General features: G+C 35.1%; 1 non-coding gene across 1 annotated transcript; it reads left to right on the plus strand.

Moving 5' to 3' along the window:
- Window positions 1–13,073: 13,073 nt before the first annotated feature.
- On the plus strand, window positions 13,074–13,145 carry Trnat-agu. Its single transcript has one exon. It is a non-coding gene; the product is annotated as a tRNA-Thr (tRNA).
- The last annotated feature ends 1,386 nt before the right edge of the window (window positions 13,146–14,531 follow it).

A 14,531-nucleotide genomic window follows, 5' to 3' on the forward strand; every position in this document is an offset into this window, starting at 1 on the left:
GTAAAATATAATAACGTCGGTATCTCTCAATCGACCGAATTAGCGATCGACGCTGTTCAGCTATAGCGAGTATTCGAGCCAAAACAAACGCACAAAGATAGGCGATTTACACAGTAATTTAATTAAATAGCCTTTATTAAAACGTCTCATACACGCTTTGTGTGTAAAGTTGAGCGTGATTCAAATTAATAGAAACCATTGTTACATGTTTATGAATGTAACGTCGTCTTTTCTTTATGATTGTGTATGCCAAATGTGAAATATAACGAGAATAAATAGTACTATTTTGGGAATAAATCGTACATTGGTCGTGTCTGCCTGTGTTACAGCACGACGACGGCAGCAGCCGTGTGTTCACTCACAGTGAATCACGGCGTTAGTCGATGAATATACTTGTTGCAAAACTCATGAAATGTGTTGTACTTACAGATTTTAAGGAGAGCAAAGTTATTCAAAATTATTGAATAATGTTCCTGAATTCACACCAATAATTTTTGCAGACTGCACGGAGCTGAACGTTTACGGTTAGGCCTCACTCAATCATCACATCCAGCCATGTCGCGTTGGCGTGCAACAGTGTCATGGGCCGAGGCCTAGCCTGTAAAAACTCTACGTATATTTAACTTAATTTTACATGAAAATCAAATAAAACGTCTTCTGATGGTTCTATGAACCTTCCTTATCCTACCAATGTTTTAAAAAGTATCTTACATGCGTACTTTGATTTTTTTGCTTGTTTTCCTGGACCATACACAAACTCGCAACGTTATAGAATATGACTTTTATGCCCTGTTTAGAATTTTTATACCCACTCGGCCAAATTATGATGACGTCATATTTCGTTGCTAATTCAGTCTATTACTACTAAATTTTACTGTGAATTCAAGCACTTAATTAGAAATGGAATGGATGAGTTCTGATATCTGTTGGTTTTACATTTGATATTTCTGTATTGATTAAGATCTCTTAAGTGTGCGTTGATGAATGCACTGGAAACCAGGTAGCATAACGGTCAGATTTTGCACATTTTTGGGCAAACGATGAGCACAAGTACATCCTCCTATCGTTAGTGGTTGTTAGTCCAGAGAACGACATTTTTTTTTTGTATCATCCATGTTCATATGAACCTTTATATCCATATATGATACAAGAGCACGTTTTTAGACTTTCTCCAGCCGCTTACTTTGACCAGCAGTTAAGCTGCCGTGCCACACTGGAGTGGCAAACTCAAGTGTAGGACTGGCGTAACCCTTATATAAGATATTAGGTCGTCTACGGCTACTTCTTCTTTCTTTAGGCGATTTAACAAAAAGATCCTACGGCTATTTTTGGAGACCATATCGTCCACCTGTAGGTCCCATTATAGATTAGAGTGAATTCTTAGACCTAACATCTTGGTTTCGGTTACTACATTAAGTTCAGTCCCGCAAATACTGTGGACTGGAGGTGGGGGTGGATGCTTCTTGAAATATACCTGCATTGTACTACACTTGTTAGGGTTAAGCTTAAGGTAACTGTCCTCGGATCACTTCTCAAGATTTATATTATCATGTTCGAAAACATCTGATGCACCGATGGACGGACTTGTACAAAGGCTTAAGTCATCAACGTATTTGAACCTACTGACTGTTGGATTTTCTAAAGCACTGTTGATCATACTCATAAATATTAGTGGGCCTAATTTAGTTCCTTGTGGAACTCCACATGTTAGAGACTTCCAGTGAGATACAGCAGATTTATACTGTATTCGTTGGCGGCGGTCTGTCTGTTAAGAAGTCTGAAATCCAAGGTAAAATTTCACCTCGTACTCCTAGTTCTAAGAGTCTACGAATAGCTATAGTATGATCAATACAATCAAATGCCTTGCTAAAATCCGTTACAACCAGAGTACCTACAGTATCACGCTCGTCAGTGTCTTTATATAGTACATCAAAAAGTTCGAACCTTTAATATTTTCGTATTGATGACGGTGTCGATAGCCTTTACAATGTCATTTAGACCCATTTCTATTCTATGCTGCTGTCAGAATAACACAAATAGACCTAACCGCATAACCTCTCTTAAAAGTTGATATAATATCACCTATAATCTTTAGGTAATATTATATAATAATACTAATAATAAGCGCTTTTTCCAATAATTACTTTAGTTAAGTGGATTCTTTCATCACAAATGCACTTGAGTGTCTTTCGTGTCTTTCTTATATGTGATTTACTCAGTTGTCATGAAAAAACACTAAATCTGACATATTTCATATTATATAGGGTAATTTAGAAAACAAGTTCTACAAAATAATACAGTACCTATAAAATTGAGTGAAAATAATAATTCAATTATTTACGAAATGAAGAACGTTTTCTTGATTATCTCAGAACTTTGTTAAATGCAGTTGAGTGGATTTGTCATGGCTTGGCAGTACATATCTTGGATAGAGAGGCTATAAACGAGGAGTGGGCATAAAAATCGGTCGGAGGGCCAAGTGAATTTTCGATTTAACACCGAGGGCCGCACCCAAACTTTGATGTTTCCAGTGACCTTCCAAAAACATCCAAGCACTGCTTTTAAACCACTTTATTCTGTGTTTTAATAATCGGTGTCAGGCCGTAAAAAACAAGGTGTGTTTTCTAGCCAATTTTTGCTTGGCTGGCGGCATACACACGTATGGTTTTTAATTTATATTCGCGGGGGGCAAAAACAATCTTTGCCCACCTGTGCTATAAACCCAAGAGAGAACATATAATTGTCTCCCTTTCCACTAAGACAACATTTGTATGAGATAATCAGAGGATTGGTAAAGCTTGAATAATAAATTTAGAATGACAGCATGTAATGACAATATATAAATGAGGACCGTAAAGTTAGGGCTCATACACTGTGCAAGTCCAGGATAATATCTTGGCTCTATGTGTATGTGAGACGCTTCATATGCAAGTCTCATTACTTAAAAAAAAAAATATATAAGTAGTATGACTATATTCGCTCCAATATAGGGAATTAATTCAAAACTCAATATGTAAAACAAATTATTACAAATTAAATAAACGTGCTGTGACAATACCTTAAATAAATTGTATTAATAAACTCATATTTTTTTGTTTTCTTTTCTCTAAATGCATGGTAAAGGACATAATTTGATAACATTTTTCATTTGTTGGTAAGTTAATATAATATGATGGGAGATAATCATCATGGTCTCCGTCAGTCAAAGTTGAATATTGATAATTATGCCTGTTTCATTGCTACCAAGGTAACAACAAATTACATTTTTTTCATCGGGTACATTTCTTGTTGTGGCTAAATAGACCTATTCGTGACTTGCATTTTCTACCACTTGTGTCACAAGGGCATTCAGGAGTATCTACTGATACATAATGTTCACACTCGTTCTTGCGTTTCACTCTCTTATCATTTGCCAAATGGGTTTCATGTTCAACATAATTTTGAAGCCCAATGTAGACAGCGTTGCTCCAAGCACAACTATTTTCAGCATTAAAATGGGAGATAATATGTTCTTCTTAAATCAGTATATTACTTGCAAAACAAAAGAAAATTAATTTCATCTTCGATGCTACCATCATGACAAATATATATATCATAATCAACATTGTTTTTACGCCTCTTTTCAATTTCAAGACTATGATTTGATATACGAAAAAAAGATATTAACAATTTAGAATACGGTTTTATATTCATTGAGAGGTAATATTCAGTCCAAAAATACGTAGGAATTTAACGTATTGTTTTAATTTACTTGAGTTATTTATTCTGCTAAACCAATTTTGCATCGTTTGTCATCACCCACCCCTTAGTTCATCCAGACTTCCCCATATCCATAACGAAACAAAAGAGACCTAATGCAACTTGCCTAGCAATCATTGTCATTATCGATAAATCTAACTGTTCCACATATGTCTTATGTACCAATCTCTCTCTATCCAGTTTTATAATTCTTAACCAATTTTTCATCATTCTTGTCTATATTTTTGATCTAATTGTATGTCGATCTAGTTCGCCCCTAATCGCTGTACTCTCTGAATTTCTTTTATGTCCTAGTACAAATTTACAAAATTCAACATGGATCAATTCAATGTCTTAACCCTTTATGTAGCCCCAGACCTCACTCCCATAGGATAAATTTTATTTTAATTTCAATTTTTTTTTAATAAATGTCAATTGATAAATTACCAATAGACTTTACATTTGATTACATAAATAGACTTAGACGCCTGTTCTGCCATTTTTTGTGCAATGGACAATTTACCACGAGATGAAAAAATAATACCTACTATTTAAAATAAGGAACGACTTTAATTAAATTACCCCGGTATGTCCATTTTTCGTAGAATCTGAGAATTCCCCCATTTCTAAACACAATTATCTTAGATTTCTTTAAATTTACAATAACTCCGAATTTCATACAATATTTATATAGCTCATTAATTTCTGCATCAATTAATTGGGACTTGCATTTGCACAAGATCATCTGCAAATAAAATGTGTATAAGGTTAATTATTCCTAATCCGTAACCATCGATCTCATAATTATTGTTAAACTTATAAAGCAAATAATTAATAAACAGAGAAAATGGGAATGGTGAAAGAATGTATCCTTGTTTTAAACCATTTGTACAATTAAAGAAATCTGTAATGCCACTGTTTGTACGGACACAACCTTTTACATTTTTATAGTATAATTTCAAAATATTAAATATTTTCACGTCCAACCCTCTCTGTTTCAGTTTATTAAACAATATTGGTCTATTTATTTTATCGAAAGCCTTTTCGAAATCTATGAAGGCACAATAGAATCTTCCCCTACTTTTGTAAAGGTATTTTCTAATTAAAGTATGAAAAATAAAAATGTTATATCAGTAGTAGATTACACTTTTCTAAACCCTGTATGTTCTCCCCTAAGTAAATTATTTGTTGATTCCAATTTCAGAAGACCATTATAAAGTACCCTCATAAATATTTTGCAAGTTGCTTAGATATTATGCAAGATATGTAGATATAAAAGGTAAATAAAGAAATAAGTTCATTAAAAGTTTTGTTTCTATGATGACTAACCGTTCCAGAAAGCCTTGCTGGCGTGTTTCATCGGCAGGCATGCATTAATTAACAATTATTCAATTGAATTTACACCAAACTAATTTAATTGTGTTATACTGAAATAACATGTGTTTTCTATGTTTTTTTATTTCTATGAAACATTTCTCATAAATATCATTTGTTGCTAGATTCCATTTTTTAAATATTTCTTAAAAAGCAAGTATACGGTGTAATAATTTAATATTAAATTGGGCTACTTTTGCTAAAATTTCAAGGGAAAAAGATTTTGTTTGTCTCCAACCATACAGGTTTCTATTCGAGATTTGGTACATTATGAAGCTTGGGTATGTCGTTGGGTAGAGGTAGTCGTAGAATGGTATTTTTAAATCTTCAACATTTGGTGCAGTGCTATTTTTGCAGTAGAAATTGGACACGGCATTGGTTGGTGTGTATTGATAAGTGATGAATTTCTGATAAGTGTGCTTGATCCAGGTTAAATACCAAAACTCTATTATTTTGTTAGTTTTTGTGGTTTGAGTAGTTTCACAGTGACAACAATCTACTTAAAAGCGTGTGTCTAAAATAAAATAATATACCGTACCTTCTTGGTCTATGCCATACTGCCTTACTGTATTCAGTTTACTAATAAAGTATCCACATGGGGAATCGGTTATCAGGAAATGTGTGGGGTTGATTGTTTTTTGTATAACTTATGAGTATTCGCGCGAAATATTCGTATTCGTAATTCGCGCACTTTATTTTCTGTTTACATCTAGGCTTATTTTGATTGGTCAAATCCTGGCTGAGTTAAAAAATAGTCAGGGCAGTCTACGAATTTAAGTAGACAGAATAAAGAAATACTATATTGGACCAGGCGCTCAAACAACACTGCAGCCTACCGTAGTCTAATAGATTGTTTTTCAACGTTTTTTTTTCTATTTTCCTGGTCTGCAAATTTTTGTATCTTGTTTTCATTCACTTTAATAATAATAATGAATAGATTAGCTGCACGTAGTTTTCAAGTTAGACATAAATTTAGACCTTTTCTAAATGAGTTTAGCCTAGGCCTAGACCTGAATGCCATTGGTTTGTGTAGCAGCCATTGTTGTCCCTCTAGGGCTAACAATAGCATTTTCTGCCCATTGAGCAAGCCTACACTTATTAGGCCTAGACTAGACAGTGGTTTTCGCCATTATTGTAAACCTTCTTCAAGGGTAATTATTTACAGTAAAAATTCATTAATTGCTCTGAAGCCTAAGACTAAGCCTAAGGTGTTGCTTGATCCATTAGTTTTTAAGAATATTAAAGATTTGGGTATTCTTCGCCCTACAAGGGGTTGCCGGGGAGGTAAACGTTACAAACAAATCATGGCTGATACGTCAGAGTCTGATGATACATTACTACGTCATTGCCCTTTAAACAAGCAAAACTGCTCCACTTGTTCAGTGAAAACAAACTGCAAACTTTTTAATATGGGAATTTGGAATGCGCAGTCTCTTTGTAATAAGAGTACACCTTTCTCTCAATATATTGTTGATAATGACATCGATATGATGCTCGTAACCGAGACGTGGCTTCGTGAGAATGATGACGCCATTGTTTCTGCTTGCAAGCCAGCCAAACATAAATTATTTTCGTTTCCTAGAGTCAATCGTAGAGGTGGAGGAGTTGCAGTTGTGACAAAACTGTCTCCCAATTGTTGTAAACTGAATGAGTTTACATCCTTTGAAGTTTGTGAAGCAGAGTTTACATTCCATAATAAAAAAGTGATTATTGTCACTATTTATAGACCACCACCCGCACCTACCTCTCTGTTTTTTGTGGAATTTTCCCAATTGGTTGAGCGTTTTTTACTTCTTCCCAACCTTATTATTGTTGGAGATCTGAACATCCACATGGATGATACCAGTAACCACCACACAAACCGTTTTGTAGAAATGCTTGAATCATTTAACCTTGTGCAGTTAGTGAGTCAGTCTACACATGTACATGACCATACTCTGGATCTTGTGATTACTAACAATCAGAACCTCATAAAAAATTGTCATGTACATCAATACCACTTATCTGATCATTACATTGTTCACGCTCAACTTTATATAACCAAACCTTTAAATTATAAGAAGAAGGTTTTATTCCGTAACTTTAAGAACATCGAAAATAGTGTTCTTACAACCTTATTTTCTGTTGTAGCATTTTCTGGCTTCGGCAACAATGTCAACAACCAAGATGTTAATTCTATGGTATCTGCATATAACAGAACCCTTAATTCAATTCAAAATGAAGTTGCACCTGAGAAAATAAAAGTTGCTACCATGAGACAAATGTCTCGATGGTACAACGATAATTGTCGTATTGAAAAAAGAAAGTGTCGCGTATTAGAGCGTAAATGGATCAAGTCTTGTGATTCTGTTGATAAAATAGCTTTCAAGAAGCTATGTGCAAAATATCACTCTGTTTTAACCAATACAAAAACTGTCTACTTTCAATCTCAAGTCGAGAAATGTGGAAGTGACCAACGGCTGTTGTTTTCTTTAATGAACAAACTTTGCGGTAAAAGTAAAGGAACTCTCTTACCGTCCACACCCTCTGATGTTGAATTAGCACAAGCATTTAACACATACTTTCACAATAAAATTAAAACTTTTAGAGCATCTCTACCAGTCATATCGGCTGACGCTTCCTCAGTGCCGGATGCTGACGGTTTTGAAATTAGTAACTTTACAGAACTAGAAGAAAATGAAATATTAAACATTGTAAAAACAGTTTCATCGAAGACATGCTCATTAGATCCTTTCCCTACAAAATATATTATCGAAAATATTACATTTTTCTTACCTGTGTTTTGTCAGATTGTTAATTCTTCCTTTTCATCTGGCACTTTCCCTGATGACCTAAAAGTGGGGATCATCAGGCCAATGCTTAAGAAACCTAACTTAAACCACAATGAACTTGCTAATTTTAGACCGATTTCTAACACTCCTTTCCTCTCTAAACTTCTTGAGAAATGTGTGGCAAATCAAATTATTAATTTTCTTGATGTAAATAATATGTTTGATCCTCTACAATCGGCCTATAGAAAATTTTACAGCACTGAGACAGCAGTTGTTAAAATCCACAACGATATAATGGTTGACCTTGATAAAGGTCTTTGTATTCTGGCTGTTTTTTTAGATCTAAGTGCTGCTTTTGACACGATTGATCACAAAATACTCATTCACAGACTTGCATCTCTTGGAATTGGTGGATCTGTTCTTACATGGTTCACATCTTATCTTACATCTAAAAAGCAACAGGTTCGCATTAGAAATAGCTCTTCAGCGTGCATTAATGTAGAGAGTGGTGTCCCTCAGGGGTCAATTCTCGGGCCAATTTTATTTCTTATTTACGTCTCTCCTTTGAGCAAAATCATTAGCAGTCATGGAGTTCAATATCATGCCTACGCCGATGACACTCAACTCTATCTTAGCTTCCATTTCAACCACTGGTCTGAAGCCAAGAAAACCATTGAAGCATGTGTTTGTGATGTTCAGTCCTGGTTGTCACAAAACATGCTCTTCTTTAATCCTTGTAAGACTGAAGTTCACTATTTTCATACAAAGTACCTTAGAAGACCACCTCCGATTAATGGTGTTGTAGTTGGTAATATAGGGGTTGTTTTTGATCCTATAATGAAGATGGAAAAACACATATACACCGTTTGTAAATCGGTTTCATATCATCTGCGCAACATCAAGCATATTCAAAAGTTCCTAACAAAAAATGCCCTTCTGAAGTTAGTTCATGCACTTATAACATCACGGCTAGATTATTGCAATGCAATTCTGTATGGTCTTCCCGCCTGTCGTTTAAATAGACTACAGCTATGCCTTAACACGGCAGCTCGTTTAGTCTCTGGAGTCTCCAGGCGCTAACGTCACGTTCTGTAACTTGTAGTAGGTCTATGAGATCAACGACCAATAGATTCATACTATCCGTTCCAGCATCGCGACTCAAAACTTATGGTGATAGGGCTTTTTCTGTCGCTGCACCAAGACCAACACCCTACCAGCCTCTATCCGTGAATCAACTTCCGTTCATACATTTAAGAAGAAACCCACCTTTTTTAAGTTTATCTTTTTACAATTTTTGTAGTTTAAGAGTATTTAAGTGTTTTGTTTTTTGTTCATTAAAGTCGCAACTCCCTTACTTGAGCCGGCGTCGCCACCTTAGCAGTGCATGGTAGTAGAGCCGAGGCTTATCCAAGGTGGAAGCTACCGGAGCCCAGCATACTGTCGCCGGAGTACCTGCGTGTACGCGGTAGTGGTGGTGACGCCGTCTCAACAACAGGAGTGCGCATTTTTCATGTTGCTGCTTGGTTTTTTCCATTCTTTGGTCTGCCTGTTTTTGAAGGCTTAATTTATCAATTATTTATTTATTTATTTAGTTATTTTCTATTTGTTTATTTATTTACTCTATTCATTTATTTATATTTATTTAACTTTTAATAAATTAAATTTGAAAAAATATTCTGATTAATATATTAAATATAATATAATTTAATTTTTTAAATTCTTGGTCCTACCTTTTTTCGGCGCCTTGAGACGATCTTATTGTGGAAGGCGCACTACAAATATCCCACCATTACCATTAACATTAAATAAATGATTACATACACAAGATATTTTTTTTCTTTTAATATATAGTAGTCTTGAAAATTATTACTGGCAAAATCCATTAGCATTATTTATTAGCAATCCATCTCAGAATATAAATCTGATTTTTTTAAAGAAACAATAACTAAGGTACCAACATCGTACAATAATACAATTTTCAATATTATTTATAGTAGGCTTGGTTATGCAATACAAAATACTGCAGATCACTAATTTAAATGCACTTTCTGTAAGCTGTATGTTATTGATTCCTATGGATTACCAATGTCCTGCTTTTTTTTTTTTTAAGTAGCAAATGTCTGTGAAACTTGTATGCTCTATGCATTCCCATGCATCACATCTCCAAGATATGTCCTAGAAGGGGATAAAAGGGAAAATTACCACATTACAGGTAGTTATAATCATTTAGAGTCAGACATTAAAAAAAAATTATATCTTTAAATTTCTACCAGACATTTATTTCTTAAATATAGTATGCCTAATTATCAAAAAAAAAAAAAATAATAATAATAATGCTAAAAATGCATGCATCAATCACCAGGAGATTATTAAACAAAGTTAAGGGATAGAACAACTTATCAACATCTCCACAAGTGCACAAACAGTATTGTATACTAGGGGTAGACAAATTTTTACACTTTATATATGCATGAAAATGTAGATTCAAAATAACATGATATAAAATAACAGATTTTTTATGACCATAATGCAACCATGGATAATATACATTTTTAAGCAGCCAAGTAGTGTTTTAGTTGACTTTACAAAAAATGGAGAATGGTTTTGCAAAATCAACATTTGCTTTGTACACTTTTAGAGGTGAGGGAGGGGTACCGAAAAAGATTAGTTTGTAGTGAAATTTTAAAAATATAAATTTTCTATTTCATTATTACATAAACAAATAGAAATACTCTAAATTTAAGTAACCCATGTAAAATACTTATTTAAATTTACAATACAGTACCTGATATTATTTGAAATATGGGATATGAAAGTATAATTTTAAATACGTCTTATATTGAGAAAAAAAGCAAAAAAAAAAGATATTGTAAAGTTGACATGAGTACATATTATGTCTTGTTAACATATACATATGTATCAGTTATCATCTCTAATGATTCATGTACATGATATATTTTTTGATCTATTTCTGTCTTGGAGCTAAAAAATCAAAAAAAGAAAAGTGAAAAATGTATAGTTTATTCAATTATTAGATTTACTTAATATTATTTAATTTATGATAGATTTATTGCTTTTGGATAGTATTTTGTTATATACATTATTCTTATATGCAACATACAATAAAAAAGATGAAGAGATGTATGTTTTATTTTAAAAACAATTATAGTAATTGTTATTGTCGTGATGGAATAATAGACAATAAATGGATTTGCGTCAGGAGAAACATGTATAGGTGTAATTTTGCCCTACCTGAGGTGGAAATGTACCGAATACACAGTACATTTGAAAACAACTGCAAAAAAATCGCAAGTTGTTCTCGGGTGGGACTCGAACCCACGATCTCCAGATCACTAGCCTGGCATCATATCGCTAGACCACCGAGCTTGCGCCTGATGGCCAGGGTTGAATTCGAGTCCAAGTAAGCAGCGGGTACTGCAGTGTTGATAGTAATTGTTATTGTCGTAATGGAATAATAGACAATAACTGGATTTGTGTCAGGAGAAACATGTATAGGTGTAATTTTGCCCTACCTGACGTGGAAATGTACCGAATACTCAGTACATTTGAAAACAACTGCGAAAAAAATTGCAAGTCGTTCTCGGGTGGGAATCGAACCCATGATCTCCAGATCACTAGCCTGGCATCATACCTGTAGACCACCGAGCTTGCGCCTGATGGCCAGGGTTGAATTCGAGTCCAAGTAAGCAGCGGGTACTGCAGTGTTGATAGTAATTGTTATTGTCGTGATGGAATAATAGACAATAACTGGATTTGCGTCAGAAGAAACCTGTATAGGTGTAATTTTGCCCTACCTGACGTGGAAATGTACCGAATACTCAGTACATTTGAAAACAACTGCGAAAAAAATCGCAAGTTGTTCTTGGGTGGGAATCGAACCCACGATCCAGATCACTAGCCTGGCATCATACCTCTAGACCACCGAGCTTGCGCCTGATGACCAGGGTTGAATTCGAGTCCAAGTAAGCAGCGGGTACTGCAGTGTTGATAGTAATTGTTATTGTCGTGATGGAATAATAGACAATAACTGGATTTGCGTCAGGAGAAACATGTATAGGTGTAATTTTACCCTACCTGACGTGGAAATGTACCGAATACTCAGTACATTTGAAAACAACTGCGAAAAATTGCAAGTCGTTCTCGGGTGGGACTCGAACCCACGATCTCCAGATCACTAGCCTGGCATCATACCTGTAGACCACCGAGCTTGCGCCTGATGGCCAGGGTTGAATTCGAGTCCAAGTGAGCAGCGGGTACTGCAGTGTTGATAGTAATTGTTATTGTCGTGATGGAATAATAGACAATAACTGGATTTGCGTCAGGAGAAACATGTATAGGTGTAATTTTGCCCTACCTGACGTGGAAATGTACCGAATACTCAGTACATTTGGAAAACTGCGAAAAAAAATCGCAAATTGTTCTTGGGTGGGAATCGAACCCATGATCTCCAGATCACTAGCCTGGCATCATACCTCTAGACCACCGAGCTTGCGCCTGATGGCCAGGGTTGAATTCGAGTCCAAGTAAGCAGCGGGTACTGCAGTGTTGATAGTAATTGTTATTGTCGTGATGGAATAATAGACAATAACTGGATTTGCGTCAGGAGAAACATGTATAGGTGTCATTTTGCCCTACCTGACGTGGAAATGTACCGAATACTCAGTACATTTGAAAACAACTGCGAAAAAAATCGCAAATTTTTCTTGGGTGGGAATCGAACCCATGATCTCCAGATCACTAGCCTGGCATCATACCTCAATACCACCGAGCTTGCGCCTGATGGCCAGGGTTGAATTCGAGTCCAAGTGAGCAGCGGGTACTGCAGTGTTGATAGTAGTTGTTATTGTCGTGATGGAATAATAGACACTAACTGGATTTGCGTCAGGAGAAACATGTATAGGTGTAATTTTGCCCTACCTGACGTGGAAATGTAACGAATACTCAGTACATTTGAAAACAACTACTCGCAGCTTCCACGTCAATTGTACCGAATACTGAGTATTCTGTACATTTCCACGTCAGGTAGGGTAAAATTACACCTATACATCTTTCTCCTGACGAAAATCTAGTTATTGTCTATTATTCCATCACGACAATAACAATTACTATCAACACTGCGGTACCCGCTGCTCACTTGGGCTCGAATTCAACCCTGGCAATCAAGCGCAAGCTCGGTGGTCTAGAGGTATGATGCCAGGCTAGTGATCTGGAGATCGTGGGTTCGAGTCCCACCCGAGAACAACTTGCGATTTTTTCGCAGTTGTTTTCAAATGTACTGAGTATTCGGTACATTTCCACATCAGGTAGGGCAAAATTACACCAAAAACAATTATAATTACAATAGTAATACTGTGCTTTTTTATATAAACTACAAAAATATGAGCGAGATAAAAATGATGAAATCATAGAATAATGGGAAGTGCTTATCAAAAAAATACAGTAAAACTTTAATTAAAACTGGCAAAACATAACTAATAATATACAAAATACAAATCAGTTAATTAATTGATCTTTTTTGTTTAATATAATTATATACCTCAAGTTGTTCTTGACCATGTGAAAATATCATAGCATCAACAACTTTCAGACCATTTTTTCAAAATGAATTTTATCTGTAAAACATAATTATAATCAAGATATCAAATAGTTGAAAGACATTTTTTTTTAAATTAATAATATTACTATTATTACTATATTGCGTATATACATTGGTTGAGTCAACCACAAAAACAATGCATAGCTGTAGCATTTAATTAATATTAATATAATAAATAAGTAGGCCTAGCTGCTTGTGAAATTAAATTTGAAGTCTTTGATTGAGTAATAATATGATGAGCATAATCCTTCTTTATAGCCTACAATTCCACACAAAATAAAGCTATCCTTCCACTGTATCAAGGGTTAGTATTTAGTAGACCCGCCCAAGCTAGGCCTGTATTTAATCTGCCTAGGACAAATGGTAGCCTACAGTCAGAAGGTCCTACCCCAATAGATATGCCGAGGCCTAAAATAAATAAGAAGCGGCCTGGAGACCGACCGGTCGATAAAACGAAGTTTGAACTCCGTTTTATTTTCCCACTGCATAATACAGTTGCATTAATAGAATGTTGATTACTGTTCACTAAAATCAGATGATGTACATTTACCTAGAAATAAGACCAACCAACCCCTCTTCGAAGCAGCTAGGCCACCCGAAATATTCAAGCGATGAATCGAATTTCAGGCTGAAAAGTTGGTGCCTGGATCTTTGGTCCAATCATTGAAGAAATAAATTAACATGGTCCAATCACAGAGTCCGATTCGAAATAATATCATAACGCCGGTAAATGCCGGCGTAGGACCCATTGCGCATCGATTGTGTGAAATAGTCCTATAATGTTTTTTTTAAATTATCCACTTTCTATGACTCAGATTTTGTCCGATTTTTTGTATGTGTTCCTTCACAAAATAAAATTCAAATATATGTTAAAAAACATTTGTTGCAATTTTGTCCACTTTCGGTGGTCTGAAACAGTAGATTCCCCTGACTAAATCACTGATGCGTGACTGTTGTAAATCAGTGGCGTACTCTAATCTGGGGTCTGTTGCTGGATTAACGTACGCCAGTGATTGTGCGATAATACTGGC

This window comes from Anneissia japonica, unplaced genomic scaffold, assembly GCF_011630105.1.
Source record: "Anneissia japonica isolate Jap-2015-1 unplaced genomic scaffold, ASM1163010v1 scaffold287885_len32855_cov113, whole genome shotgun sequence".
Taxonomy (NCBI): domain Eukaryota; kingdom Metazoa; phylum Echinodermata; class Crinoidea; order Comatulida; family Comatulidae; genus Anneissia; species Anneissia japonica.